The sequence below is a fragment of the Podarcis bocagei genome (assembly GCF_964188305.1).
Source record: "Podarcis bocagei genome assembly, chromosome: 8".
NCBI classification, from domain to species: Eukaryota; Metazoa; Chordata; class Lepidosauria; order Squamata; family Lacertidae; genus Podarcis; species Podarcis bocagei.
In genome coordinates this window covers 55,469,095-55,475,094 of record NC_138133.1, presented here as the reverse complement: position 1 = coordinate 55,475,094, position 6,000 = coordinate 55,469,095, and positions in this window count along the sequence as shown.

Here is a 6,000-nt window from a genome sequence, read left to right as displayed (position 1 = left end):
ACAGACAAATTATTGCCAGGAGTGGGGAAGATGTTAGTGTCATCTGTTGCCCCTCAAAGCACAGTTCTTTTTGATGGAGGCTAGTCGATCAGCTAAGAGCCATCAAATGTTGAACATGCATGTGCGAATTAGCCTTAAGTTAATGCTAGGTCGTGCACAATTCAGGCCATGTGGTTTGTTAAATATACTGGCCCATGAGTCATTTACTGCCTACTAACCTACTGCTCAGATTTACCCAGGGAGATGACATTCCTGGAAACCTGTGTGTATTGTTAATAAACTGGTTCTCTTTTTATCAGGCTGCCAGTGCTGAGATAGGAATGTGAATGTTCAAGGAATGAATTACACCTCAAGTATGCTGTCAGCTTTCTCTTCATCCCTGCAGAATTTTGTTGCACCGTCGCTACAGTGTAAACCTCCCCCCACTCTTTTTTGTATTTTCTGCAGCAGTCATTCTGAAACTGTTCGTTTCGTTTTCTGTTGTCTGAAGCAGCAAAACTGGTGCTTGGCTTTTGCTTTGTACCATTCCCTAGCATATTTTGTTTTTAATTAAACAATTTCAGGTTAGACTCTCATCAAAAGGCCTTGTTTCATTTTTATTTTTTAATGCTGATGTACATAAGCTGCCTTTTAGCTGAACCGCTAACAACTCTGCCTTTCGAATTTAGGAAGACACTTTTGATTTTGTATAGAAAATCAAACAGAGCAACTTTGATTAAAAATATCTCCCCCCCCCCCGTCCACTGCCAGTACAGAATGTTGAACCTTGCTTGTCAGCACATCTTGAGGTTTTCCTCCATCTAATAAGCTAGCTAGGCCTGTGCTGCAAAAGAACATTATAATATTAACAATGCTGCTGGAAAGCTCTCTGCTTTAGAATGAATTAACTTTCACTGCAGTGCAGAAAAACACCAAGTAAAATTGGCTCAACTCTGAATAGTAAGTTTAACCCCTTAGATGCAGCACCAGCTCATAGAAAAAACCTGAATACTAAGTTTAACCCCTTAGATGCAACACAAGCTCATGGAAAAAATCTGGGGGAGAGAGGAGATGCCAAAATTATCAACCTTTTTAAGAAAGGAGATAGAACAGATTGCAGAAACTACTGAGGCATCTCTTTATTAGCTGCAGCCACTAAAATTCTTGCAAGGATCTTAGCAAGCCATCTTCTAACTATATCCGAGGCTACCCTTCCTCAATTCCAAAATGGTTTTTGACCTTCTAGGGCAGGGGTCTGCAACCTTTAAGACAAAAAGAGCCACTTGGACCGAAGAAAAAAAACCTGGGAGCCGCAAAACCATTGCGACATTTAAAACAGTGGGGAGTGTCGGGGCAAACAATGCGCCTCCTCCCCTCGCTAGTATCCGCCCCGGAGCTGCGGCAAAGGTGTAAAAGAGCCACATGCGGCTCTGTTCTAGGGGGACAGTGGACATGATTTTCACTGCTTGACAGCTTCAAGAAAAATGCAGAGAGCAAAACCAACCCCTGTATATGGTGTTAATTGACCTGACTAAGGCCTTCAACTTCACCATGATCAACTCCTGCACAGAAACCTTTGTCCCCACTGTGGAAGGAAGTGTGGATCCAGAATTGGCCTCCAGTCACCTACAGACACACTATTAAGACTGTATGCATGGAAGACAATCTTACTTGGCTATGAGTGATCGCCGAGAGACTTCAGCAGTTCTTAATAGTTCTCGTCAAGCAGCTATTTAAATGTACGGAAATCATGGAATAAGCTCAGTCACAATTTAAAACATTCTGAGCTTTGCGTTAGAAACGTGAGCAGTTTGAAAAGCTGCACAGATACATTGATGCCTTCCTAAAGGATTTTCTGGATCCGCTATTGATTCAGTCTTTCCTCTTGAATCTTTTCCTCTGAAACTCTTATTTTGAAATGGAATAGCCACACAGACTTTTTGGTGAATACGCTTTTGATCCCTACCCCCAAAGTTAAACTTCAGAAATATCTACCTCTTCAGCATTGCAGTTTTGAAGGCTATAAGCTAGAGATGGATTTAAAGGCACCAACCAGTAAATGCTAGTTACTGGGCCTCAGTTATTTGGTTACACTGCTTTCTGTGGGAGCAAATTTCATAGTTTAACCAATGTCATGAGGGAGGAAGTCCTTTCTTCTGTCTGTCCAGAATCTTCCAACATTCTCCTTCATTGGATGTCCATGAGTTATAGGGTCATGAGACTGGGGTGGGGATTTTCTCTACCCACTTTCACCATGCCAAGCATAATTTTAGCAATTTCCATTGTGTCACCTCTTACTTTTTACCTAAGCTAAAAAGTTGCAAATGCTGCCACCTGTCTTCCTGGGGGAGTCGCTCCAACCCCTTCATCCTTTTGGTTGCCCTTTTCTGAATCTTTTCCAAGTCTACAATATCCTTTTTGAAGTGAAGTGACCAGAACAGGACACAGTATTCCAAAGGTGCTTGTATGATAGATTTGTATAATAGACATTATGATATTAGCGGTTTTATTTCCTATTCGTTTCCTAACAACCCCTAGCATGGTTCGATTGAGAGATGGTGACTGGCCAGTTAACATTTAAAAAACCAATGACCAATAGCCACGGTGGATTTGTTTTATTTTTCTTGCCTCCTATCATCGTAAGTTGTTCAGCCCCCTCAGCAAGCTTTCCACGTTGCAGGGGTTTGGACTATATGACTCTTTGGGTCCCTTCCAGCTCTGTAAGTCTATGATTCTATAATTCGATAAGCTCATGTACTGTCACACAATGATTAATTCAACAACAACAACAACAATAAATAATAATAATAATGGGTTTCACCAGCCACTCTGGGCAGCTCCCAACAGAATATTAATAATAAAAAAGCGACAACATCAAACATTAAAAACTTCCCTAAACAGGGCTGCCTTCAAATGTCTTCTAAAAGTCAGATAGTTGTTTATTTCCTTGGCACCACTACAGAGAAGGCCCTCTGCCTGGTTCCCTGTAGCTTAACTTCTCGCAATGAGGGAACCGCCAGAAGGCCCTCAGAGCTGGACATTTCTACCCCAACCTTCACTGTGAATAAACCCAGCGTGGAGTACAGCAAGATATAAATATACAGTAGTTCCTTATAACAAATTAAAACACAGTAAGATCTCAAAGCTGTCAACTAGCTATTGCAAAGCCAAACCACTAAAAAATATTATTGCAGGATATCAGGACTGTCTACTGTGCTATATTATCCAAGCATCTCAAATGCATATAAGCTCAAAAACTCTTCAGTTTAATATCTCCTCAAGTTTGTTTGCCTTTTTTTACCATTCCAAATCCCTATCTCCTCCATTTTTCAAATTCACTCCCATTGTCAGGGTAATCAGGAGAAGGTGCTTTGTCTACTTTTTAAGCTACATTTCCCTGCTCTTCTATCTAAACTGTGCTCTCTATATATCAAATGCTCGAAGAGGGAAACACATCTCCTAAAGTGCTTCTTTCCACTTGATCTATGCTTTGTTGTTAAATTTTATTAACTCAAGTCAATTAAATCAGAAAAGAGTGAAGTGGATACACAAGGTATAGACATGACTGAAAAACGCACTGCATATAGCGAGTTAAATGGTTGCAAAAGAAACTCTTTAGTAATGAATAAACAAATAGAAGAAAAGTAATTCTTTTCCTCGCGGGCATTGTCAGCAGGTTGTCTAGGGGCCAAGCCAAGGCCTTTTGCATCAAGCCTGGGACCTTCTGCCCTTTCCTCCCCCTTCCCCCTCTTAAACGTAATAGTGTTTTCTTTTGCTTAAAGTGAAATTTTCACTCTGAATGTTGCCCTAAATGTTCATTATACGTATAAATTAGCACATGCAAGTTTTGTGGCATTTTGTGTCATGGGCCTATGTCCTGGGTCTTTTAAGGGCTGAACAATGCCTCTGCTTTCTCCCATGCATCTCAGTCTTTTTACCATGGTACACACAATCTGAGGATCTAACTGCTGAGGTCTCTCTGATCCATTTTTGCACATGCAGTGTTTACAGGTGGAGTTCATAGCCACACCGTGAAGCAAATACAAAGGGGAAAAATTAGTGAGACACTCTTAATGTTGTGCTAATTTGCTTATTCATTTATGGCACTATCAGCCTGGGAGTTCTGCTGTATAAACCCACTGAAATGAACGCCTCCCAACAGAGCTTGCTCAGGAGACCTTCCACAAGGATTATGCTTCTGTGGTCTCTCTTTATGTATTCTTTTCCTTATTAATAAACGCTCAATCTTTGCAAGCTTCAAAATTCAAAAATCATCACAACATTAAAGGTTGATAAAAGTTTAAACAGAAATTAAATTGCATTTGGGTAATATCTCAGTAAAACAGCTTAATCAACTCAACACCCCCCCCCCCACCTGAAAAGGACATTGTAGAGCCTTCTTAAAATATACATCTTCCACATAGCTGAAGCCACATCTCAGAAAGCCCTGACTGTACTATTTGCTGAGGTAACACCTGCTGAGCTTTAAATGTGGTCTCATCTTCTCGGGTTGATACTGGGGGAGAGACTTCAGGAACATTGTTGAACTCAAGCTATGTATGAGTTGGAGTTCTAGATCAGTATTTACCAACCTGGTGTCATCTAGATGTTTTCGACAACAATTTCTATCAACTGCAGTCTGCATGGCTGCTTGGATAATATGGGAATCAAATGATTTAATTAGAAATCTACCTCAGTTTTGTCTACAGCTGATAAAATTTGATGGTTTGATCAAAGTTTCTTCTCCACCTATTCAAGTAAATCATGCCATCTGACAATATACCAATGAAAGGAATGTGATTTCAACTCAGGCTTGGTTTATAATGTAAAATCTTTCTTGCCCTTGCATTTTTCTCAGTATAGAGTGACTGGTTCAGACATAACACCAAGCCATGCTACAAGAATAAGCGTTCAGGGCATTTCCCATTCCCTCATTTATGATAATTTCCTCTCTGTTTTGGTTTGAGGGAAATCATGGCTTGCCCGTTCACTCAAACCATGGTTTAGACTAGCTCTGCAGTCCAAGATTAGAAATCAAGATCAAACCATTATTTCTAAGCCTGGTCTGAAGGACAAGTGCAACTCATAATCTGCAGGTTTAGATCAGCCACACAAACATACATGCTACAATTTGTCTCAAAGCAGGAACAGAAGAACAGGGAGAATTGCTTTGCATGAATACAAGGCTTCTTGAAGTCTCCTTCTTGTAACCCTAAACCATAGCTTGGTTATACATCTGAACTGGGCCAGTATTTACACAAACATCAAAAAGTTAATAGTTAAAGGCAAGTGTGTAGAACCTGTAGCCCTCCAGATGTTGTTGGATTCTTACTCACATCAGCCCCGACAAGCTTGGCCAATGGACAGGGATGAAAGGAGTTGTAGTCTAACAACATCTGCACTGAAAGAAAAGTCTGCACTGGTGTAGATCCAGTAGCATAACATTTCCAATGGGATCCACCCAAGCTATGGTGTCTATGTTACAAATCAGAATGATGACAGGTGTGATCATAGTGATGAGTTTGCATGGGTTCAGGAACAGTTTCAGAAGGGTTGTTTCACAATATTCCTTATTTGAGAGATGAAAGAGGGCTTTACCTGCTCCTATCACAGTAGAGCAGACAGGTTCATGGAAGAAGCAGAGGAGAAGAGAAGTTTTGAAACACTGGTTCGTACTAAGTCCTATGCCAGAAAGCTGTTCAAAGAGTTATTTCAGTGCTATCTTCTTCCCAAACTTTATTACACTGATGTTATAAAAATGTTGAAGGAACATAGTGAAAGAAACCAAAGACAGATGGTTGTTTACAATTTGCATCACTGCTGCCAATAAATATTTTTATTGCTATGGTTGCAACAATAAATACTCACTATCGGAATAAAGCTCATAAGGGTAAAGGAATTAAGAGTGCTTTTCAAAGCGTACTGCTTATATTAGATGAACAGTTGCATTATTTGTGGATTATTAAGCAGGCTGGAAAGTCTATTCATAAGAACTGTATTGCTGGACCCGACCAAAGATCC